The 27,346-nt window shown below is 40.1% G+C and overlaps 1 protein-coding gene across 6 annotated transcripts in view; it reads right to left on the bottom strand.

The window, feature by feature from the left end:
- LOC124259611 (FMRFamide receptor-like) overlaps positions 1–27,346 on the bottom strand; it is a 195,936-nt gene that overhangs the window by 23,303 nt on the left and 145,287 nt on the right. For 2 of the 6 annotated variants that reach the window (XR_006893873.1, XR_006893872.1), the window contains exon 3: positions 18,560–18,735. The exons of 2 other annotated variants lie outside the window; for them this stretch is intronic. The gene's annotated coding sequence lies outside the window, so the exon portion shown is untranslated. Of the gene's footprint in view, positions 1–5,490; positions 5,674–11,296; positions 11,359–18,559; positions 18,736–27,346 lie in introns of those variants that run through there. 2 more of the 6 variants (XM_046693779.1, XM_046693774.1) reach the window with 2 other exon arrangements.

The following is a 27,346-nucleotide window of genomic DNA, read 5'->3' as shown; positions in this document are numbered from 1 at the left end:
GATCCTTTCATTTCATTTTCACCTCCAGAGAACATTTTCTGGCATTGACCTGTTATATGCACATACAACACAGGCACAACATAAGCTAAAGGTCCCAAATATCATACGGTGTGTGAAAAGTAATTATGGTATTTGACTTTCGGAGGCGTGTGCGGTTGTACAGAGTAATTACGGTATTTTATTTTCAATCGTTCATACGGTATTGCATGTCCCGACGGCTACTACTGATCGAAAAGAGTAATTACGGTATTCTATTCACAATGGTCCTGCTATTGCGCGGCACCTGATTCTTTATGCAAACGTAAGTAATATGGATCAGATGTACTGGTTTGCGACACCTGTCTATACCGATTCTGACATAAGTCTTTATCCTTCGTATGATCAGCACCATTAATACAATTAAACACAATTTGCAGATAGGATCTATGTAAAAAAAATTAACCGTTGTACTGTTATTACATATTCGTAGGAAACTGGGTGTTTTTCGGCTATTTTATCTCGTATGTAATCCAGATTCATTTGGTCACATCAGTTTGTCTTCTTTATGTCCACCTGAATGATCAAAAGTGTATTGAAGCCACTGCACGCAACCTCAAGTCTGAAGAAGATAGAATCAGTAAAAAAACAAACAACAATCAGGATGTGTGTCTGCTCTGGAGATAAATGTAAAGACAATTTAGACCTTTCCAGCCGAAGGCCTGATGCATTTCTTTTATCATTTTTTAAACCAGGGGCTAGTTTGAATACACACGAAGAAAATGCTCTTAGAACTTCCATTTCTCGTACTGACTGATTTGAAAAAAGTCGATTTGTCTCGACTAAATCCTAAGCAGGAAATACGAATTCTAAACAAGTTTACCGAATTCGCTCTCTGGAAGTTGTTCGGGTTGAAGGAAAGTCACGATGGCAAAGGTTGTGTCTTAAAGACTGTCGGTGTCTGCGATCATCACCAATAATGAATACTCCTTTCTAATTGACAAAACCTATACTGACTGAGTGAGTTTGGATACGTTAAATAGAACAGAAAAAACTATTTTAATAATCGTAAAACAATCCCGAAAGCTATAAGAGCATGTGTTGATGAAACTGTGATGATACCAGGTGTTCGTCAAAGGTTCCTGCCCAAACGGTGGCACCAATCACAAACACATAAATCACCTTAAAAATGCACAAGCATTGGACGAGATAGGACAAGGGCCCTTTTGGCCAACTTGTTTTGGTCTTTTCACCTGAGTGAGTGAGTTTAGTTTTACGCCGCTTTTAGCAATATTCCAGCAATATCAAGGCAGGGGACACCAGAAATAGGCTTCGCACATTGTACCCATGTGAGGATTCGAACCCGGGTTTTTGGCGTGACGAGCGAACGCCTTAACCACTAGGCTACCCTACCGCTCCTTTTCATCTGAAAAAACATGTGAGGTTATGGTACGAGTTGGGAATTGCATGTGTTCCAGAATCACTATCAAATAATAGTGACGATCCCAGGTGTTCTCGTGTGTCTTGACCCACAAATGCCATCCGCCACGAACACATGCAAAGTCAATATGACGAAATACTTCTGACATCATTTTATGTCACTCACACGCGTCAAAGATGGACATGTCCTCTACATGTCTACCATAAATCATGAATCTTTGATGAGCTCTTGTATGTTGTAACATACCAAACAAGGCCATCACATGAAACGAGATCGGGGTTGGTTGGTTGGTTGGTTGTTTAAAGCCGCACTCAGCAATATTTCAGCTATATAGCGGCGGTTGGTAAATAATATAATCTGGACCAGACAATCCAGTGATCAGCATCATAAGCATCGATCTATGCAAACGATATACGATGACATGTGTCAACCAAGTCAGCATCCCAACTCCCACTGCCATTCCCATCCATTGCCCTCATTGACAAACTTAGTATAGAGCAGTGCCAGCTAGTTTCTCCTCATGGAAGATTAGTCCACAAAATTCTTTGGAGAGCTACCGATCGCTGTTAATGGGAAGATCTCTCCATCTTCTCGTACCATTACACGAGGGGTCAAGGAATTCGAATGTGATAGAGTCAAAAAGATTACCCCCGTCCTAGCATCAGGAAATGTTGAAAAGTGCACAATCGAGTGATGGGAGACCCACCAACACACTTCTAGAGTTGGAGAAGACAACAACTCGTATCCCTTCTAGTTCCATGCAGACCATCCGTCACGAACATCTTCACATGTCAGAGGTCTGAAGATCCCCACGAAATATTCCAGATGGAATATACATATCACGGGCCAAGATCAGTAATGCCCTGTTAACCTTGTATAATGCCATTCCAGGTGATTTTCATTTTCGATTAACTACCTGTGTTGAGACCTTGATCGATCACGATGACCCCGAGCAGAAATGAATCCATCAAATGGAATGATGCCAAGTCTCCCAAAACAAAGAAGTTCAAAGCCTCTGGATCAAACAAGAAAGTTATGGCCACCATATTTTGCGTTATCATGGGTATAATTCATATTGATTACCTACCACACGGAACAATCATGATTTGAGAATATTATGCGGAAAGAGCGTTCACGCAAGCTCGAGCTGCAATTCTTCTTCTCCAGGACAATGCACCAGCCAGTACCACCAGCCGAGCTGCAAAGGCTGCTGGACATGAATTCTGGTTCAAATGTTTCCACCCAGTGCCCGTCATGTATTTCCAAATTCGAGTGAGTGGGTGAGTTTAATTTTACGCCGCACTCAGCAGTAGTCCAGCTATATGGCAGTGGTCTGTAAATAATCGAGTGTGGACCAGACAATCCAGTGATCAACAGCATGAGCATCAATCTACGCTATTTGGATACGATGACATGTGTCAACCAAGTCAGCGAGCCTGACCACCCGACCGGGTTAGGACGCCTCTTACGACAAGCATGGGATGCTAAAGATCAATTCTAACCCGGATCTTCAAATGGAAAAGCACTTGCAATGCCCAAAATTAGTAATGATAACCAACTTACTGCTGCCGAGGGCTATTCAGGGAACCAAAATATAGCCTTCTACCGAAGTGGCTTAAATGACTGAATAGAAAGACCGTTAGTGCTGAGGGATTTTCTTGGAAAATATATCATATTGCTGAAGAATGTGATCTCAATCAATGTTAGATTGAAAACATTTTGATATCGTCCGTTATATGAAAAAAGGCAAAAAAAAACTTTCTACGTCAATAAGAAATGTCTGCTAAAAGGAGAGTCGATTGTACAATGCCGACTATTTCATGAACATTTGTTTATGAATTGATATTAAAAAATGATGATATCAAGCGTACGCGAAGAGGTGAGCGTAATATGCCCAACCGCTCGCATGCAAAGGAAGCAAAACAATCGCCTTAGTGAAACATGTTACGTCCGTTTCGGGCTGCAGGATCCTAAGGTTTTGGGGTCGAGTTCAGGATTCAGCATTATTCCCATGATGAAGGGTTTCATTGCCGTGGTAAACGAGTAAGATAATCATCACTTCGTCCTTCCTACCACAGCTGATCCTAGTCCTTGATCCGTGGTTTTACACACTCACTTAATAAGGAAATACTTTCAGTGATACCAGTCATTAGCAGTGCATTAAAATGGTAGAACTATTCATTCATAAAACCTTCACATTTCACAAACGAGCAGATTTTATTCGAAGTCACGATTTAAAACTGTCTCAAGGAAATTCAGTGGGCGATGCTCAGACTGATCACAGTGACCGTACAAGTGAAATCTGATCTATTCCGCAAGCGCCCACTCTATCGTGTGGAGAAATAAGACAATCTACTACGCCGATAGCAAGTTTAAATGACCCTATAACGTAATCAAACACAATGTAAATGTACGTCTCACGAGATGCAGTTCCCAGTCGATAAATGGTGACTATTTTTACAACTCAGCACAGTAACACTAATAACACCCAGTATTGTTACCACTCTCCCTATATTGTTTTTCTCTCAGCAAACTTGTTATATATCACTCGGGCATTGTGTTTAGGTTCATAAATACGTCAGTGCTATAGACTAGCTCCATCGATAACATGGTGATATTTTATGTGTTTATCAAAGCAGCACATACCAAGAAGACCAAGTTTTGATGGACATGATAATTGCATAACAAACAACAATTCTACATTGCCAAAACAAGTATTTTGCGCCATTAGTAATTAAGTATTTACGCGTATTGGGTACATTATGCGCTTAAAGCCGCTGAGGCATATCCCGTGTGTTATTTCTATACATACATCATCAATCTTCATTACGGATTTAACGTCCACAGTGGCCACTGCTACCAGTATACAGAACGCTGGGATATAGAGATGATTGTTCCCTACGCCAAGTAGTCAATGATTCAATAAATCATTATCTAAACCTTACTGGGCTGCAAACTACCAAAACACAATTATGATACCCGTATCAAATTACATCAGGATCATAAATAACCATTTCTTGTTTGTACAAATGATTGTTTCTCCGCCAAGTAGTCGATGATTCAATAAATCATAACTGGAACATATGAAATTGTTATGAGTAATCAGACACTACTTTGAGGGCAATGATTTAAGTATTGATACATTAATCAATTCCAACTGTTTTTGGCCTGTCTGGTAGTACTTGCTTTAGGATTTCAACTGTGAATGGTCATGGACGCTACACTGTGGAAACTTGAAAAAAGATTTAGACAACACTGAGAAAGACTTATCCAAACGTTACTAGTATGGAAGCTAATGTTTATACAAAGTGAGGCTACTTTCGCATGTTTACCTTTACAACTACCAACGACTACTGTCCACATGTTTTTATGATTTCTTAAAACACTTTGTATTTGATAAGGCAAAGGGAACCTGGTCTAATCCGTAACCTATTCGGGGCGGTGGGGTAGCCAAATGGTTAAAGCGTTTGCTCGTCACGCCGAAGGCCCGGGATCGGTTCCCCACATGGCTACAATATTATGTGAAGCCCATTTCTGGTGTCCCCCGCCGTGATATTGATGGAATATTGCTAAAAGCGGCGTACAATTAACCTCACTCACTCAATCAATCACCAAACCTATTCAGGCTGTTCTTATTGATGCTATTCCATTAGTATGTGGTGTTTTCATGCAGATCCCCATACTCAAACAAGAACTCATCGTAAGCATTAATCCCGTTCATACATAGACGTATGTTGTTTTTGTTAATCACTATTAGATAAGTCTGTTTTGTACTGGAGAACCTCATTCCTGTTTGACAATAATAGAAACATCTATACTGAATAAAAGAAAAATGTCAATCAACAGGCTTACAAATAAGGACGCAAACGCTACGACCTAACAGCACTAATACATGATGGGCATCACTATTGCAGCCAGAGAAGTCCACAACGCCTGTTTGCAATCTGCGATCTGTGAATGCAATCGATTCTGTCATACACCGTACCCCTGTATACCATATACCTCGTTTATGTAAGTATAGGAAGGTAAGCTGTGAAAGTTATGGCAAGAGCGAAGTAACTTAATAAGCCTACCTGTCGCTGTGCGGTATCACTCCTCGGTGTTTGTTTTCTGCATGCCTCTTAGAGTGATAAGCATCCATACATGGTGTCGGCAGTGTGGGGACAATCAATGACACGACAATTACATTTTCCGTCCCGCTTAATAGGTCATTATGCTCGAGGACATATTGATTGGGTCGTTCAGCACTGACAGCCGTACTGCAGTCCGTTTGTTCTGTCATTACATCAACAGGTCCACACGCAGGTGTGATTTTATGAAGGTGAGATGCCAGATGACGCAGACATAGATGTAGATAAAGGTACGGTACTGGAGATCCAACTGCTGTATCTGCAGTAACATATGGGAGTAATGCCCCATGGCTGATGGGTATGAGAGGAGGATTAGATGACCTTTTATGTTCAGTCATCTTCGCATTACAAAGCATATGGGCACATAGTACAATGACTACATATGTTACGCTCCTAAAGGACTTGGGTCATGGTGATGAAGCTCTTACCCCTCCTAATCAATTCCAGAACGGTTATAGTTTGTAAAGAATCTCTTTTGATATTGTTCAAAGGTAGGTATACTGGTTTAGCGGAGAGTGAGTGAGTTGAGTTTTACGCCGCTGTTAGCAATGTTCCAGTCAAACCACAGCGGTGGACACCAGAAATGGGCTCCGCATATAGTTAATACAGACTGGGTGGGTGAGTTAAGTTTTACGCCGCTTTTAGCAATATTCATGCATATATCATGGAGGGAGGACATCAGAAAATAGGCTTCACACATTGTACCCATGTTGGGAATAGAACTCGGGTCTTCGCCGTGACGAATGAACGCCTTAACCACTACGCTACCCCGCCGCACCGTTCAACGAAGAAGAACCAGATATATTTATATACCGTTCACACAAAACTGTGACCCTTGAAGGCTACGGCTTGAGCCAATGTTTCAGCTTTAATTTAGCAAAATATTAACGGGGGGCATTATAAAAACGTTCCTGGACCAGACTTAACCAACCTGGGTTTCATTTGCATTTTAAAATCGCTTCAATCACTAGACTAACTGACAGTGAATTAAAGTTCAATGACAGTCAATAGCCAATTTCCTTTCACCAATTTACCCACCTGAACTGGAAATAAAGGAGGCAAATAAGGCCTTATGTTTCCTATTAGAGACATGCATAAAGATTCAGTCACAAAAACTGTCAAAGAGACTTTATGGGATGACTTCAAAATTCCCTTCATGTCAAGCAATATTCAAGAGTTCCAGTCTCTGGTGTCTGCATTCCACAACGTTTGATGAACAATCCTACACAGACTTCAAAGAGAGTAATACACCTCTTGCTCAAAAAGTTATTCGATCAGGATTATTTACCACATTCAATGCCTCAGTAACGCGTTCAGAACGTTTAATGGTAGGGGGCGGTGGGGTAGCCTAGTGGTTAAAGCGTTGGCTCGTCACGCCGAAGGCCCGGGTTCGCTTCCCCAAATGGGTACAATTTGTAAAGCCCATTTCTGGTGTCCCCCGCCGTGATATTGCTGGAATATTGCTAAAAGCGGCGTAAAACTATACTCAGTCAGTCAGTCAGTTTAATGGTAGGCATGCAGATTGCATTTTTATATTTGACGCAAAAGCGGCTAAATGTTGTCCACACAATTCCCTATTCTGACTTTCAGCGTATGTTACCGTATTTAGTTTTGGTGAACAATTGACCTCCCTTTGCATGTGTTTGTGACATGTCAAATGCCAATGGCGTAGTCTTACAATCAACTCTGCTTTTAGATATCTGGGGAATATTGGAATCGCTTTTTTGCTCCAATTTACATGAAAAGGCTGTAAATGCTTACAAATTCGCCATTCGTTAAATTTGACACTCTTTGAAGCCCGATAGTTACATCACCGTTTTTTGTATTTCGATGGGCATTCGAATTACGCATATCAGAAATACGATCCTAAGCAATCATCTCCGCGTTGAGCCAATATTTACTCTGAATCGATCTGCGGAAAGGATACGGTGCTGTACGTGCATCCGTATCTCATCATTCTGATTATTTTCCAATTGCAGCTTAATGTTTAACTCAAACGATGAGAATATTAAACTTCATCTTGATCAAGTAAATATGGCCATCTAATATGAACTAGGTGTTCGACAATCTGTGGGTTTAGCAGTATAAGAATGTTCGGAGAACTCGTAACCAATCACCTTAAAAACCGGGCGATAATCTTCTGGAAGGAATTGATGTTTTAGTAGCTCATGAACGGCATATGACGCTTGAACGTGGACCTCAACTTCATCAATCTCCATTAACTAATCAGTGTGAGTTGTCCACAGACGCCGTCTACTTTTCCGCGGCTGGAGTGTTTGGAAACAAAATCTACAAAAGGTCATGGAGAGATATAAACACGAAGCGGTGCCTAAGCTCGTAATTGGTATCGCTGTGACCATTTTGACAATTCGCTTGGGGACCGATAATTTTAATTTTAGGGGACAGGCAATTTCGTTCGAGACAAATATGTTTCGTAATTTCAACGACAATTTCTTTTAACGATCTGAGTCTCCTTTTTTCAAAGCGGTCTTAGGGTTGGTACTTGTAAACGAGTGGGGCTTGCAAACTCGTATCAAGAATATGAGCAAGCGAGTAGTATTTGAAGCCATTTTATAAGCAATTTTCCCGCTAAACGGGATCGGGTGGTCAGGCTCCCTGACTTGGTTGACACATGTTATCTTATCTCATTTTTTTGCGTAGATCGATGTTCATGCTGTTCATCACAGGATTGTCTTGTCCAGACTCGATTATTTACAGGCCGCCGCCATAAAAAATAATAAACATTACATATTATGACATATTATGACAGATCAGGTAATACGATATGATATGTTTATTAGTATATATAGTAGTAAATGGGGGATTGCTTTAGGCTTAAAGAAATTACTTCACATGCTTTCCTAGGGCAGAGAACGTTGAACGTTTTTACTTGAGATGTGCAACGTTATCATTCGTTCTTGATGGCATTGTGAAATGTTCGAAAATTAATCGGATTCCTTGAAGCTTAGATTTTATGGTAGGCGAGTGCACAAAAGGAAATGTTTCTCATAGTTTCCTGTGGAACTACAAATATGACCTCTGCATTCTTTAGTTTAAAAGTACACATAATAAATTGGGGTCCGTATAGTGTTATCATTGAACATGAGCAGATATATTACCATAACTTGGCGTTTCAATTTAAACAGTGTCCCGAATGACAAACACACATCGATCTTGCGAAATCCCATTAAGCTGTTGCTCTACACACCGCTGGCTTCGGCCAAATGTATTTTTCCACACTCAGGGTATTTTTCTAGGATCAAAAAGATAACTATAATTACTGGGAAGGTGTAACCTAGTCCCCAAAGGGTTCAGTTATCCTAATCGCAACAGCAAGCACATTCCTCTTGCTCGCAACAATGGAATGGACACATGATGAAGTGTCAAACTAACAATGAAATAGGACACCAAGGACGAATACAAACGGTAATATGTATTTGCCTCTGTCACTAACGTTAACGACACAGTAGAGGAGATGGAAGGAGTTCTGGATTCATTTGGGTTTCTTGGTGTTTTTTTGGGGGGGGTTGTTTTGTTTTGTTTTGTTTTTTTGTTTTTTTTGGGGTTTGGGGTTTTTTTGGGGGGGTTCTTCCATGAAATATAGCCATTTAAATACATTTGCAGTATAAAAACAACATCTGTCCCTTGTCATCATGATACGGTTGAGTCAATATATGTCATCAATAATTACATTTCAGGAGTTCTCGTTTCATCAGCAGTGTAAAGTGTTTACAACAGCTGTTCTAAACCCTAGATTTATCTTATCATTCTTGTATAAGATGTGTAACACCATGAGCGAGTTTGGTTTCACATCGCCAACACATCATTTCGGTTATAAGGTTTCTGGCTCCACTGTTGTGTAACATACGAGTACAGATAGAGTGCCGAAAACAAAGGCACATTAAGGCGAACCACAGCTCTAATCAACAAACATAAGATTCTGACACGTCTAAGGGACGTAATTCGGCCAACGAATTGTGGAGACATAGACTACCGACAATCTCGTACTTCTGTTCACACCGCCAAGAACACCTTTTTGGCTATCAGGTTTCTGGTTCCAATATTGTATGACATACAAGTAGAGGTATAGTGCTAAAAGGAATGAAACAATAAGGCTGGCTCTAACCCCCAATCATAGGTCTCTGACACGTGTGTGGTGTGTGGTACTGTGAATGGAGCTCAGGTTACAAATCAGTTGAAGTTAAAAAGGCCGGGGTGCAAACCTCCAAAATCCCCGTGGGTTTCCATATAGTCTCCCATTGGCTACTCCTCGGCAGTGTAGATGTTATCTGCCCAAGAGTGACAGGACTGTAACGGCTTTGGGTGCCCGGCAAGAGCCTGGCGATATCAAAGGTTAACCTTGGAATTTACTACTAGAATAAACATGTGCCTTATAGTAAATGCCCCAACAACCCTTTCACTACATGTTTTGATGACTAAAGAGATTAATTTGATTAGCATATATGAATTTTCAAATTTTACTTATTTTCTGAAAATAAAATCTTCAACATGGTGATAAATAAGTGTACAGCCCTAACCCTGCACAGCTTGGGGTCAGGGGAGTGGCGAGGATGTCATTTTCACCGCCTGCCTGAAATATGAAACCCTGAATGAAACGTTTAACCCACTCACAGGCTTAATTCTATGGAAACGCACCTCCTCTGGCCACCTGACTGACACAGTGGGAAATTCAAATCTGGATTTGAAAAAGAGAAATATATTTTCAAAATGTATGTTTTGTAGGCTGTTTGCATACATACATTTTATAGTGAGCCTTCATAACATACTTCTTTACACTATGGCTGAATTTCATCATGAACCGGTAAGTACATTTTGTGATATTTCATGGAATGTACTTGAATACTGCATTGCTTTGCATCGGAAGAGAGCTTTGACGGTTATCCGGGGTAATAATGTGTTAGCGCCAACAGCATGTTTACGAGTGTGGGTATGTGCGCATTATGTATAAGCACTATTATTATTATTATTATACTACCGAACCTATCGTGCCTCCGTCACATGGAAGACATCACAGCAGTGACACATACAACGTGCACACATACAGTCAGACATTCATACCCGCATACCCATTACCCTAAGATTCATTCTATTCAAAAGTTGCGTCCGGTTTCCAACATCCTTGTGTGGTTTTATATACTGTATATCTTAGTGCTGGACAGTTATATGTTTCATCAGAAGTATAACGTCATCAAATTGTTGCTGGTTTGGTTCTCTTTTATTCTATTCTATTTAATATAAGATGTGATATAAGTTCGTAATGACTATACAAGAGCTATAAAAAAATCCCTTCCACATAGGAAATTCGACTAGCCAGTGCCTTTAGTCTACCAAATACAAGATCACAGGGACGAGAGAAGCATTATATCAAGGTTAGACTGACCATTTTGGTATTAACTTCCTTTCCCGTTTCGAACTTTTACATTTGGAAGCTGAATAAAATGTTAATATGCGTTTGTATAGAAGATTAACGTAGTCAGTCGGGCCACGATAATTTCATTTTCTCCAGCCAGAAAAAAACAGCTCAGCCTCAGGGATATCTTGCTACTCGGATTTCTTTGGAAACAGTCTGTTAAAGTCTCATGATGCATACAATCATTCCCAGGACAATCTCGCTACTTAGATGCAGATTCTACATTCTTTTCCTGCAGTAATTCTACGACCATTTCCACTTATGGGTGCCAGAAAGCAATTGGTATTATGATGGCGCACAGTTGTCTCATGTAGTTACGATCTCAAGTCGAGTAGTCTTTGGTCGCTGTCGCTAATATTCTGTAGTCACAGAGCCGGCATCTACGAGAAATCAATAACAGAAGGATTTACATGAAAGATTCAGGATCGAATCCAGATATGATGAAGAGCTTTTGACTATTTTACTGATATTCCCTGTGGCTTATTATTTATCATGTGTGATCGATATCACAATGTGTAGAACAAGAGCTTCATATTAATTATCTGCAGACAGAAGATAAATATGAATTTAATGTCAAGCAACGGAGATAAAACATTCCAGTTTTGACCCCCTGTAGAATATAGGGCATTCTTTGAGTGAGGCATTGGACAACAACCTTCCTATGGGAGATTTCACTTTGATCTTGACATTGATACAGAGAGCACGGAGATGTTTACAGACTTGTTCAGAGTGATGGGATATCGATGACTTTATTGATAACAATTAATATACAGCGCATTTTGGACAGGTCAATTTACAGGCTAAAATATGAGACACCTTGATGTACACATTGCAATCCAAGTTGGTTCCGTAACGTGACGCAATGTCATATAGCAGCGACTGGATAAGGAATTCTGATTGCGAAGCAAGAGGGTAACTAAAACAACTTCAGACTACCGAATATTTCTGATGCAAGTGATGCACTAAATATGCTTTGGTATGTTTACATTCTTTAGATAATTTGAGTACAAAAGCAAGAGTTTTAAGCAGCTTGAAGCAATATTCCAGCAATCCAGGGATGCCCGATATGGGCTTAACACTTTGTACCCATGTAGAGTATCGAGCCCAGGACTTTGACGTGACGAGCGAACGCTTTAACAACTGGGCTACCCCACCGCCCCTCTAAGATCGAGGTCATTCATGGATGCCACTACATTCGTGATACAAATGAGAACGTTTGCTGCTGATATGCTGTTCAATAATTACACATAATTTACTTCTTCTGGAATTGGTTACTAGCAGAACATAAGATGAGATGGATGCATAAATGTTTGGAAATGAAGTGACAATAAAGTATCCACAACACTTTATTACAATTTCTCCAACATTTTCAAAGAGCGTCATACAACTCGAGCTAAAAGATTGTTTGATCATGGTGACAGTACGACTATCCTTGCTATACAAGCTTCCAGTGAAGCGAATTTCCTTATTTTCTGTATTTGTGCAAAGCGTAATTCTTTCACTCGCTATATTGATCAAACCTTACTTATTATTGACAAAACATGTCATAATGTACCCACGCAAAGCAATCAAGGTAATTTTAGTGTGCTAGACATGTTTGACACTGAAGAATGGTAAATTGTCAAACAACATGACAAGAATCAAGTATCTTATTCTATTAGACTTTAATGCCTTTTCACAAAAAGATTATGCGTGTGAATGCATCGCACTGTCAATATCCCATATGTCAAGGTATATGACGATGACTGCCCGTCACCAATTAGAAGTGTCGGTATTTGATATCGTAACATTGTTCTGGCGCCGAATTTCACGTAGAACATCTTAACATTGTCTGGTTTGACGGTGAGAAATGTTTTTAGCTAATATTACGCCTGTACAGCTTAAGTGGTCGGTTCCAAATTAAGATAAGCACTTTCTAATGTGCAGTGAGACTACCTCAAATTTCAAAATACAGTGGTTTCTTTCATAAGTGTCAGGATTAATTGTACCAGTCAGTTAACATGCCAGTTAATGCGGTGGGGTAGCGTAGTGGTTAAAGCGTTTGCTCATCGCCGAAGACCCGGGTTCGATTCCCTACATGGGTACGATGTGTGAAGCCTATATGTCCTCCCGCCGTGATATATGCATGAATATTGCTAAAAACGGCGTAAAACCTTACTCACTCACCCAGTCTGTATTAACTATAAACTGTACTGTCTATATCATGCCATGTTATATCCCTTCACGTCATATACTCATTATGGATATTAACAGAGGTTGATCGATCGATAAGTGGTAGCTTCAAACATAAAGCATAAATGTTAATAGTGTTTCAAAAACTATAATCAAATGGTGATGAAAAACAAATATTAATTTATTTTATCCGGGAAGAATAACCTTTAAACACTGGCAATTAACCATCTTAGGAAAACATATTTCTTTACACAAACACATACCCAGATATAGTGTTCTAAAAGTATGCGATGTTGTAATGGTGTGCTCTAGATTTTAATCTCGAGGTTTTTCTGTCTATTTTTGAAAACTTAGTCTCGGTTTTGTTTAAATATGGTACCAGCTTATATAAGCCTGATTACAAAACCTGACAACCTTACAGGAAAATGTCAAGTATTCAGTTACTGAAATGGCGCTTGTCGTCTCTTGGTCCAACAGCTTAGTGAAATCATCATCACAGTATTTTCGGATAGGTGTCGTCTTCCGATGATACTTCTCCGAACTGTTGAAAAGCAGCAGATATCTGCGACCGATGGCTCGTTGTGGTCATTATCTAAACTGCATCGTTTAACCGTGATCTGGTTTCACTAAGATATAACGTTCACTTGACGAAATGGAACTTATTATTGGCCAATTCCGAATCATATTCCAATTGCAATCCGGAAACCAAGGCTGAACCAGGAAAACAACAACTGAAACACCTATTTAGGGATTGCAAGTGTAGTTCAGCTCCGCAAGTAACTTTTGGAAAGACTGGAGCGAACGATGAGAAATATTAAACTTCATCTTGATCAAGTAAATATGGCCATCTAATATGAACTAGGTGTTCGACAATCTGTGGGTTTAGCAGTATAAGAATGCTCGGAGAACTAGTAACCAATCACCATAAAAACCAGGCGATAATCTTCTGGAAGGAATTGATGTTTTAGTAGCTCATGAATGGCATATGACGCTTGAACGTGGACCTCAACTTCATCAATCTCCATTAACTAATCAGTGTGAGTTGTCCACAGACGCCGTCTACTTTTCCGCGGCTGGAGTGTTTGGAGACACAATCTACAAAAGGCCATGGAGAGATATAAACACCAAAACGGTGCCTAAGCTCGTAATTGGTATCGCTGTGACCATTTTTGACAATTCGCTTGGGGACCGATAATTTTAATTTTAGGGGACAGGCAATTTCGTTCGAGACAAATATGTTTCGTAATTTCAATGACAATTTCTTTTAACGATCTGAGTCTCCTTTTTTCAAAGCGGTCTTAGGGTTGGTACTTGTAAACGAGTGGGGCTTGCAAACTCGTATCAAGAATATGAGCAAGCGAGTAGTTTTTGAAGCCATTTTATAAGCAATTTTCCCGCTAAACGGGATCGGGTGGTCAGGCTCCCTGGCTTGGTTGACATATGTTATCTTATCTCATTTTTTTCGTAGATCGATGTTCATGCTGTTCATCACAGGATTGTCTTGTCCAGACACGATTATTTACAGGCCGCCGCCATTTACCTGGAATATTGCTCGGCGCGGCGCAATAAAAAAAATAATAAACATTACATATTATGACATATTATGACAGATCAGATAATACGATATGATATGTTTGTAAGTATATATAGTAGTAAATGGGGTATTGCTTGCGGCTTAAAGAAATTACTTAGGGGTATGCTGAAGATTATCGCCATTGGTCTGCAGTACCGTGCACGTGTAATTTTGTTTTACCAGCTTTTTGCACAACATTTACAACTTGTATGCTGTGTTATAAATCCATCTTACTATGACTGCTAAGAAATGCCTGTTAAAACGTGCCGCATACTTTCCTAGGGCAGAGAACGTTGAACGTTTTTGCTTGAGATGTGCAACGTTATCAATCGTTCTTCATGGCATTGTGAAATGTTATAAAATTAATCGGATTCCTTGAAGCTTAGATTTTATGGTAGGCGAGTGCACAAAAAGGAATGTTTCTCATAGTTTCCTGTGGAACTACAAAAGAAATTCACGTTTACGTGTAATCAATATGACCTCTGCATTCTTTAGTTTAAAAGTACACATAATGAATTGGGGTCCGTATAGTGTTATCATTGAACATGAGCAGATATATTACCATAACTTGGCGTTTCAATTTAAACAGTGTCCCGAATGACAAACACACATCGATCTTGCGAAATCCCATTAAGCTGTTGCTCTACACACCGCTGGCTTCGGCTAGATACATCCAATTTTTCCAATAAATCCCCAGTGACAAATTTATTTTTCCACACTCAGGATATTTTTCTAGGATCAAAAAGATAACTATAATTACTGGGAAGGTGTAACCTAGTCCCCAAAGGGTTCAGTTATCCTAATCGCAACAGCAAGCACATTCCTCTTGCTCGCAACAATGGAACGGACACGTGATGAAGTGTCACACTAACAATGAAATAGGACACCAAGGACGAATACAAACGGTAATATGTATTTGCCTCTGTCACTAACGTTAACGACACACGTAGAAGAGATGGAAGGAGTTCTGGATTCATTTGGGTTTGTTGGTGGGTTTTTTGTTTTTTTGTTTTGTTTTTGGTTGTTGTTGGGTGTTTGGGGAGGTTGCTTCCATGAAATAAAGCCATTTAAATACATTTGCAGTATAAAAACAACATCTGTCCCTTGTCATCATGATACGGTTGAGTCAATATATGTCATCAATAATTACATTTCAGGAGTTCTCGTTTCATCAGCAGTGTAAAGTGTTTACAACAGCTGTTCTATACCCTAGATTTATCTTATCATTCTTGTATAAGATGTGTAACACCATGAGCGAGTTTGGTTTCACATCGCCAACACGTCATTTCGGTTATAAGGTTTCTGGCTCCACTGTTGTGTAACATACGAGTACAGATAGAGTGCCGAAAACAAAGGCACATTAAGGCGAACCACAGCTGGCCGGGGTGCAAACCTCCAAAATCCCCGTGGGTTTCCATATAGTCTCCCATTGGCTACTCCTCAGCAGTGTAGATGTTATCTGCCCAAGAATGACAGGACTGTAACGGCTATGGGTGCCCGGCAAGAGCCTGGCGATGTCAAAGGTTAACCTTGGAATTTACTACTAGAATAAACATGTGCCTTATAGTAAATGTCCCAACAACCCTTTCACTACATGTTTTGATGACTAAAGAGATTAATTTGATTAGCATATATGAATTTTCAAATTTTACTTATTTTCTGAAAATAAAATCTTCAACATGGTGATGTCAGCATCAAATAAGTGTACAGCCCTAACCCTGCACAGCTTGGGGTCAGGGGAGTGGGGAGGATGTCATTTTCACAGCCTGCCTGAAATATGAAACCCTGAATGAAACTTTTAACCCACTCACAGGCTTGTTTCTATGGAAACGCACCTCCTCTGGCCACCTGACTGACACAGTGGGAAATTCAAATCTGGATTTGAAAAAGAGAAATATATTTTCAAAATGTATGTTTTGTAGGCTGTTTGCATACATACATTTTATCGTGAGCCTTCATAACATACTTCTTTACACTATGGCTGAATTTCATCATGAACCGGTAAGTACATTTTGTGATATTTCATGGAATGTACTTGAAATATGTTAGCGCCAACAGCATGTTTACGAGTGTGGGTATGTGCGCATTATGTATAAACACTATTATTATTATTATGTTTTACAGATTAAAGATAATATGCAGGAGAGAGGGTTCGGGTGATCCTGGCACAGTCAGGATGGTAAGGCTCATCATCAGCTCAGGGCCCTTCCCCCCTCTACACGCAGCCCAGACAGCGAATGGGACTTCTCCCAGGAAACGCTGCCTAGTCGAACCCACCAAGAACTTTCCGGAGAATATGAAGGCTCCCCAACACTGCAGCCTTCTGCATTACCCAGAGTGTCAGAAGAGCTGTACTCCCGGTGGAGAACCGGGCACTCTCCCTGATCTGTGCCAAAAGATCAGGAGGTACCAAACCAAGGGCACCGAGAACAATGGGGAGCCTGACGACAGTGTACTTGGGATGCAAGCGAGACATTTCAAAGGCGAGGTCCGCATATTTATCATGCTTTTCCTTAATCTTGTCAATCACATTCCTGTCAAAAGGGACAGAAAATTCAATGATATATATAAATTCATTGGCTTTATCAAAAAGGACAAGATCAGGTTTGTTGGCAGGAATTCTTCTGAGGCTGTATATGGGCCTATTCCACAGAAGTTTGAAAGCATCATTTTCCATGACGCCCTGGACATGTTCAGGGTCGTACCATGGATGGACCTCGGAGTCAAAGCCACAGGCATGGCGGAGACGGTAGTAAAAGCAGCGAGCCATGCCATCATGTCGTTTAAGATATGCTGTTTGTGCCAAGGAAGGGCATCCACTGACAAGGTGTTGGACAGTCTCTGCGAATTCATTGCAAAGTCGACATTTCATGTTAATATTCTCTTTAAGAATCACATTTAGGCGATTACGAGTGGGGAAGTGACTGGTCCTGAGCAGCAAAAAGGAAGCCCTCAGTTTCACATTTAAGACCAGCTGACTTCATCCAGGCGAAGGAGTCGGAGGGATTGCTATTCTGTTCCACACAGTGCATGTACACACGATGCAATGGCTTCTCGAAAGCTTCTCCACAAAAGACCGACTCTGGGCAGACTTGGTGAAGGACTTCACCTGGTTTACTCCCATCGCTGTACCGTCCAGCAGTACATCGCCATCAGCAAAGTCAACCTCAAATTTCAGATTATTATTATTATACTACCGAACCTATCGTGCCTCCGTCACATGGAAGACATCACAGAAGTGACACATACAACGTGCACACATACAGTCAGACATTCATACCCGCATACCCATTACCCTAAGATTCATTCTATTCAAAAGTTGCGTCCCGTTTCCAACATCCTTGTGTGGGTTTATATACTGTATATCTTAGTGCTGGACAGTTATATGTTTCATCAAAAGTATAACGTCATCAAATTGTTGCTGGTTTGGTTCTCTTTTATTCTATTCTATTTAATATAAGATGTGATATAAGTTCGTAATGACCATACACCAGGTATATAAAAATCCCTTCCACATAGGAAATTCGACTAGCCAGTGCCTTTAGTCTACCAAATACAAGATCACAGGGAAGAGAGAAGCATTATATCAAGGTTAGACTGACCATTTTGGTATTAACTTCCTTTCCCGTTTCGAACTTTTACATCTGGAAGCTGAATAAAATGTTAATATGCGTTTGTATAGAAGATTAACGTAGTCAGTCGGGCCACGAAAATTTCATTTTCTCCAGCCAGAAAAAAACAGCTCAGCCTCAGGGATATCTTGCTACACGGATTTCTTTGGAAACAGTCTGTTAAAGTCTCATGATGCATACAATCATTCCCAGGACAATCTCGCTACTTAGATGCAGATTCTATATTCTTTTCCTGCAGTAGTTCTACGGCCGTTTCCACTTATGGGTGCCAGAAAGCAATTGGTATTATGATGGCGCACAGTTGTCTCATGTAGTTACGATCTCAAGTCGAGTAGTCTTTGGTCGCTGTCGCTAATATTCTGTAGTCACAGAGCCGGCATCTACGAGAAATCAATAACAGAAGGATTTACATGAAAGATTCAGGATCGAATCCAGATATGATGAAGAGCTTTTGACTATTTTACTGATATTCCCTGTGGCTTATTATTTATCATGTGTGATCAATATCACAATGTGTAGAACAAGAGCTTCATATTAATTATCTGCAGACAGAAGATAAATATGAATTTAATGTCAAGCAACGGAGATAATACATTCCCGTTTTGACCCCCTCTAGAATATAGGGCATTCTTTGAGTGAGGCATTGGACAACAACCTTCCTCTGGGAGATTTCACTTTGATCTTGACATTGATACAGAGAGCACGGAGATGTTTACAGACTTGTTCAGAGTGATGGGATATCGATGACTTTATTGATAACAATTAATATACAGCGCATTTGGACTGACAGGTCAATTTACAGGCTAAAATATGAGACACCTTGATGTACACATTGCAATCCAGGTTGGTTCCGTTACGTGACGCAATGTCATATAGCAGCGAATGGATAAGGAATTCTGATTGCGAAGCAAGAGGGTAACTAAAACAACTTCAGACTACCGAATATTTCGGATGCAAGTGATGCACTAAATATGCTTTGGTATGTTTACATTCTTTAGATAATTTGAGTACAAAAGCAAGAGTTTTAAGCAGCTTGAAGCAATATTCCAGCAATCCAGGGATGCCCGATATGGGCTTAACACTTTGTACCCATGTAGAGTATCGAACCCAGGACTTTGACGTGACGAGCGAACGCTTTAAGAACTGGGCGACCCCACCGCCCCTCTAAGATCGAGGTCATTCATGGATGTCACTACATTCGTGATACAAATGAGAACGTTTGCTGCTGATATGCTGTTCAATAATTACACATAATTTACTTCTTCTGGAATTGGTTACTAGCAGAACATAAGATGAGATGGATGCATAAATGTTTGGAAATGGAGTGACAATAAAGTATCCACAACACTTTATTACAATTTCTCCAACATTTTCAAAGAGCGTCATACAACTCGAGCTAAAAGATTGTTTGATCATGGTGACAGTACGACTATCCTTGCTATACAAGCTTCCAATGAAGCGAATTTGCTAATTTTCTGTATTTGTGCAAAGCGTAATTCTTTCACTCGCTATATTGATCAAACCTTACTTATTATTGACAAAACATGTCATAATGTACCCACGCAAAGCAATTAAGGTAATTTTAGTGTGTTAGACACGTTTGACACTGAAGAATGGTAAATTGTCAAACAACATGACAAGAATCAAGTATCTTATTCTTTTTTACTTTAATGCCTTTTCACAAAAAGATTATGCGTGTGAATGCATCGCACTGTCAATATCCCATATGTCAAGGTATATGACGATGACTGCCCGTCACCAATTAGAAGTGTCGGTATTTGATATCGGAACATTGTTCTGGCGCCGAGTTTCACGTAGAACATCTTAACATTGTCTGGTTTGACGGTGGGAAAAAAACTTTAGCTAATATTACGCCTGTACAGCTTAAGTGGTCGGTTCCAAATTAAGATAAGCACTTTCTAATGTGCAGTGAGACTACCTCAAATTTCAAAACACAGTGGTTTCTTTCCTAAGTGTCAGGATTAATTGTACCAGAGTCAGTTAAAATGTCTGTTAATGCGGTGGGGTAGCCTAGTTGTTAAAGCATTCGCTCATCGCCGAAGACCCGGGTTCGATTCCCCACACGGGTACAATGTGTGAAGCCTAAACATATTTCTTTACACAAACACATACCCAGATATAGTGTTCTAAAAGTACGCGATGTTGTAATGGTGTGCTCTAGATTTTAATCTCGAGTCTATTTTTTGAAGACTCGGTTTTGTTTAAATATGGTACCAGCTTATATAAGCCCGATTACAAAACCTGACAGCCTTACGGGAACATGTCAAGTATTCAGTTACTGAAATGGTGCTTGCCGTCTCTTGGTCCAGTATTTTTGGATAGGAGTTTTTTAGGAATATGTTTAATTGGATTTCTAGTATAAACAACCTTCACCAGCTATCAAGTACTTGGTTTCATTCAAGAGAGACAACTCCGTTAATTCTTTTCATTAGTTTGTGAAGAGTTATCCCCCCTTTGTTTACTTGCTAGCAGACGAAATTTTCAGTGATCCTCAGCATGGATGATTTAGAGAAGAGGAAGTTGATTTTAGAGTATTATAACAAGGACAGCACATCAGCAAAAGTGATTTCAAGTAGAACAGGCATCCCTTTGTCCACTGTTTATCGTGTTTTGAAAAATATTGCAAATGGATATGGCATTGAGCACCAGGGAGGCGCAAGTAGGCCCAGAATATTGACTGTCGGTGACAGGAGGCGGCTTGGTATTCTTGTTTCTAAAAACAAACGAAGGAGTTTAGAAAACTTAAGGCTGGATATGATTGATAGAGAAACTGTGGCTGTCTGTAAGGAGACAATTAGAACTGAGCTGCATGCAATGGGTTGGCAGAAAAGTCGAGGAATTCCATCACCGATCATGAAACCTGAACAAAAGGAGCGAAGGTTGAACTGGTGCTTACAGCATAGAAGTTTTAACTGGGACAATGTGATTTTCTCAGATGAAAGTCCTGTGTGATTGTTTCCTAATGCACTGAAATTTTGGACCAAACAAACTGAAAAACCCTTTGTATCAGCGCCCAAAGTACAGTCCGAAATTTAACGTGTTGGGTGGCATATCTGCGTTAGGGGCAACGCCCCTCAGTGTATTTGAAGGGACTATGAACAGCGAGCGGTACACATATTCTCGAGGCACATTTACTTCCATCTGCTCACGTGTTCTATGGAAAGTTTTGGAATTTCCAGCAGGACGATCCAAAACATCGTTCAAAGCATTCACAGGACTGGTTTCGGACCCAAAATATGACATTATTAGATTGGCCAAGCTATATCCCTGACCTAAATCCAATAGAAAATGTTTGGGGAGTTATGAAGGAAAGTGTCAATAAGAAAAACGTTCACTTGACGAAATGGAACTTATTATTGGCCAATTCCCGAATCATATTCCAATTGCAATCCGGAAACCAAGGCTGAACCAGGAAAACAACAACTGCAACACCTATTTAGGGATTGCAAGTGTAGTTCAGCTCCGCAAGTAACTTTTGGAAAGACTGGAGAGAACATTTTGTTAAAGGAACTTACACACGCCTCAGTAGCCACAATGTTATGAGTGTATCAAGAACGTCATATCACACACTACTGTACAGTTATGAAATTATAAATGTTTAATCCAATCGGTACTAATGGTTGTTGAGTGAGTGAGTAAGGTTTTACGCCGCTTTTGGCAAAAATAAAGCAATGTCACGGCGGGGTACACCGGAAATGGGCTTCACAGATTGTACCAATGAAGGGTATCGAACCCGGGTCTTCGGTGTGACGACCGAACGCTTTATCCACTAGGCTACCCCACCGACCCACTAATGATTGGTACAATAGTATATAAGTTACAAAACTGTTTATAACAAAGACCTCAAAATATCAACGTTTTTGTCTTCACAAACACATGCGTTCATACAGCAGTCTACTCAATAGTTGTCCAGGGAGATTTGTCCAAGGTTTGCGTTATTATCAAGCACTGCCATTCTAGTCAGTCTATGGCCAATCAGGAATACACGTAAATTTGATAATAATCTTCTTCATATCTGGTGCCAGATGTATTCTTTGGTAGCCATGGTTGACTCGTTATATGTGCCAACAGTAATTTACAGAGGCAATGAGTTAACTCTTTGCCAGTCATATATAAAATCATATCGGACCAATCTTTTTCAGAAGGCATCACCAGTGCAATAAGTCCAAAGGATTAATCAATAATCATCTTAAGAAAGAGTAAACAACAAGCATAGCATTGTACACTCAATGAATCCTGGCAGCTGGTGTGCTGAAGTTGACCATTTGTCAAAATCAACTTGGCATTATAACCAGGGAATTGGAACATATGCGAAAGGTTATCGGTGGCGTTATAACTAGTTTATAACCATGGAATATTGATTTGGGAAATCAGTTCTGAAACCATGAGGGTTATACCAGTTTGGCGTTGTAACAAGGGGGTTATGTCCTGGGTAGACTGTAATTCATTCCCTCTCAAATTCATGCTTGTCGCGGCGACTAACGGTGTCGGGTGATCAGGCTCTCTGACTTGGTTGACACATGTCATTGTATCCCAGTTGCGTAGATCGATGCTCATGGTGTTGATCACAGAGTTGTCTGATACAGACACGAGTATTTACAGATAGACGCCATATATCTGTAACATTGCTGAGTGCGGCGTTAAACAACAACCAACCAACCATCCAAATCCCTCTCACATACCAACGAACGCTAGTAGACACATCCAGGACACCAAGACACCTGTGTGTCATCAATACAAGATGTAGGCAATATCAAGGATAATATTGCACTGTACTTTCAGCCCCTTATCCCTTTGACATTTCAGCATTAGTATTGCTCTATTTGTTCTGTATTGGTCTTGTGGACCTGTCATACATGTCAATCAGGGCATGAGCCATGATAACCACAGGCGAGACAGCACAACGTGCCCGCAGCCTCCACACAGCCGATTGACAGCCCGAGTAACTGCTGACCAATATTAGGTGACTGAGAGAGTTGGGTTTAACGTCGGTTCGGAGAGTTCTCGAGTTATATCACGGCGTTTCAGCCCAATTTAGGAGGAATGTCAGAAGTGATGAAAGTCTAAGGGGGTGACCAATTTGAAATCCATGAGCACGGTTACTGTGCTAACAAACATAAGCGAGACAAACCGGGAATCAAACCTACAATGATAGGTTGCCGGCTTGTCCAAGTGACGCGCTTTTCATTGCGAACATCAGCCCCCGAGAGGACTTGAGACCAGTGCTGCCCCCGTCCCAAAGCTGACAAACCGTCATGTAACTGAGATGCTGTTGAAAGCGTGCTTGCGTCAGACACATCGACTCACTCACTCACTCTCTCACCCATCACTCATCCAACCTACTCACTCACTCACTCACTAACTCACTCACTCGCTCACTCACTTATAAGCATAAATTACTTTGTGTTACAGTATTGCAATTTGTTACAGTTTTCAATACGTAAATCACGGGGTTATAAAATGAGCCTCGTTAGATATCGAACGCATGTCCGTAAGCGGAATTAATGCGAGCGAGAGGAATGCTCGTTCAGTAAGGATCAATTGTAAATATTGAGAGATGAAGAGCTTCTTATTTGAAAAAAATGAACAATTTATGCAATCTGATGATTACGGGAATGGTACAGGTCGGTGATTATAATTTTTTAATCATGTTGAAGCCTTGTGAATTACCACAGAAATGCCATTACTTGTTTTAGCAAGAAAGGACATTTTGTAATTGTCTGTGGTTATTATGTCTCTGTTTTGAACAAATCTATGAGAATTGTGTTATCTAAATCATGAGTAGAAGAGGATATGAAGACTGAAGGTTCACCATCAAAGAACTTCCTAATACTTTACACAAACTGTTAGGGATCATTTCGCTCAATACAAAGCATCTCCACACATCTTGATGGTCTTCTAACAGGGTGCAAGGAACTTTTTCATTGATAAAAAATTCGCTTGTGAGAATTATGCTGTAGTGCGTCGTGATTTGATTACTTCTAGCGACGTTCTGGGTTGAAATGTCTCATTACGGAGTTCCCTTGAGATACATTTCATCGAAGTAAGTTATAATCAGTGTGCGAAATTTAATTTTGTTCAGAGATAATCAATACAATCAACTTTATGCAGCAACTTAAAAAGAGGAAAAGGTTTCATTTGGAGGCAACAGAATCAGCCTGCAGTCATTGTAATTAACTACAGCATCCGTCTGTCTGGTCATTGATGGACCTGCGGTAACAGAACATGTGTACATAGCCGGGATGCGATAACAAAACATAAAGCAAGCTCTAAGTAGACAACCCTGCCGTCCACCTTATTCCTGTTATCAACTCATCAGTTCGAGATAGTACTTAAGACCCATTTCAATCACTGTGAGCATCGTCTAGTCCCATAGGCATCACTTGGGTGCATCCAACCAGGAATTGTCTTACGATCTTTGATTGTTGCCTTTGTCGTTGTCCAGACTGAAGATGTTCTAGACAGACAACCCGAGTTTGCTTGACCAAGTAATTAGTATCAGTGGTAATATCAAGTAGGTGTGATCGAACACAAATCACTCAATTTCTCAGGTCGAATGTGTGTATAATCTCAACAAAGGTCCTTCAATACGGTATGCTTGTCAGCTATGGTAGCTTTCTAAACAGAGTTGGGTGTTTTAAAGATTGATGTTTTGGTTCGATTCGGAGTCGCTGATAACATCTCAAGGTGTGATTAAAAACGACTGGAAATAGCACGGAAAATGCGGATGCAAAGTAGCATAACACCAGCTATTTGGATTGGGTAATGTAGAGAAAATAGCAGACACACATAACTATATTTACACACTCTCGATAATATTTTTATGCATTGGGAAATAATGAAAAGCATTCCACTCATAAAAATGAAAAACATAAGTCACGGGCATTTATTATTCTACACATATGATTTTGGCAGAAAAAACAACGGCATCACGGAAAATTGTTGATGTAGACAGTATGAGAATTGATTGGTGATACTTTCGTGAGCCATTTTCTAATCCATACAATGGAACGTTTTTATACTTATTTGTACAATGACCGCAGACAGACTTGATTGTTATTCGGTTTATTGACACGAGTTAGCCCACAGCGAGACAAGTGACAGTACGACATTTAAACGTAATTACTCTCAAGATGAGTTTGACCCTATGTACATGACGAACAAGGCAGGAAACCCGACTTTCCGAACGTCAGGATACGAGTGAATGAGTCGGGTTTTACGCCGCTTTTAGCAATATTCCAGCAATATCATGGCACACCAGAAATGGGCTTCACACTATGTTGCCATATTGAGAACAGATTTTACCACAGATACGGCGTTCTTTAATGCTGTACCGAAAATGACATATACTTATAGGTATTGTTCTCTTAACAATCCTGTTAAGACGGAAGCTAAGATTTCATTATCCTATTTTAGGACTTTATCCTATTTAGGATTATTTGGGTTACACTTACGAATGCTACTTCGTTACAACAAAACTAAACAACGTTAAGCTTGAGTTTGTAGACAGTGTATGGTGGCTAAACATTTCTTAAAGAATCTGTAATATTCACATAGTGTTGGTTGATTATTATTGCATACCTTCCTTGTGCATGAGTGTTGATCATGGAGGAGTCTCACCCGCCGGAGCTTTCATACAGACCTTTTGGAATGTCGCTCAAAAGTATTTGGATCAGGTTTACGTCCTTCAAGATAAAGTCTGTAAAGCTTTCAAAACATTGTACGTGCAGGACGTTTCAGAAATGGACGTGTAATTGACCAAAATGATGTCCAAAGCAATTCCTCATTTGGACCTGTAACCCATGCTCACGTGTTCTATTAGGTAAACGGCGTTTTTGTGACTGGTGCCACTCGTAGGGCAGGATACGCTAACCATGTTATAAACACTATGTTATTGTGATTCATAACTTCATGCTTCAACGTCAACTTTTAGCATAGATTATGGGAAGGGTTTTGTCGCATTTTGTAATTGAGGAGGGCAACATCTGTGAGACAGGCATACGGGGATTGCACGTTACATTGGACCTTTGCCATACGCTTGACATTCGTATTTCACAGACTTGAAGTTCTCACCTCATTAGGTGCTATTCAGTCATATTAATATGACGGAGTGGTTGAATTTCCTCCGCCAGAAACCTAATCTAGCATAGATTTCAATTAAATCCTTTTACCATTTTTTATCAACAAATGTGATAAAATCCTTTGTGGCCTTCCGCATTGTTTCACAGTTTATTAAATAGGAAGAGTTCTTGACAGCGTCTTGATCGTCAAGATCAAATAAACGTGTTACCGTTATTAAGTCTTGTTAGCTCGTATATAGTACATAACAACCACTCAACGGAAAGTGTCAGCCTACTACAGTTTTATACACAAGTGATATCAACAAGCCTCCTGACCTATATGTACAGCATCCCACCATCTGTCCAGTTGTCAAGCGGTAATGTGTTTCTTGTAATGGCTTGCCCTTTTTAAATGAAACTGCCAGGAAGAAAAATACGGTAATGTTTCACGAGTCATTCCATTTTCTTTGACATTCAAAGAACAACGTGAACAACCCGGGGCAAAACCTTTCAGTTCAATAAGACGGTTCAGCGAGCAAGGTTTTTGGCAGCATAGAACAGTTCCCCCTATTGGATGCACTTGATCGTATTTCTTCAAGTCACATAGGCCAGTGATTGCGATATTAGCTCAGAGGGTGCTTATTACAGTTTCTGTCATTGATCTTCTCATACTGCATAAATCATTTTAGATTGCTTACCACTCAAAGGCACCGGCAATTATCCTTCGCGTGGCTATGTGGTGATGTACATTTGTTGTAAACTTATAATCTTCACACAACTTTTGATAATATTGTTTTTGACAAATGTCTTTGTATCAGGCCTTCATCAGTGATGGCAAGATGATGAGATATGTACATGTATCAGACCTCCTACATGATGGCAAGATGATGAGAAATGTACAATTAGGTCC

The sequence above is a fragment of the Haliotis rubra genome, unplaced genomic scaffold, assembly GCF_003918875.1.
Source record: "Haliotis rubra isolate DU_JTF1 unplaced genomic scaffold, ASM391887v1 Scf73, whole genome shotgun sequence".
Classification (NCBI taxonomy): Eukaryota; Metazoa; Mollusca; class Gastropoda; order Lepetellida; family Haliotidae; genus Haliotis; species Haliotis rubra.
The sequence above is the reverse complement of the archived record's forward strand: the minus strand, read 5'-3'. Positions and strand labels throughout refer to the sequence as shown.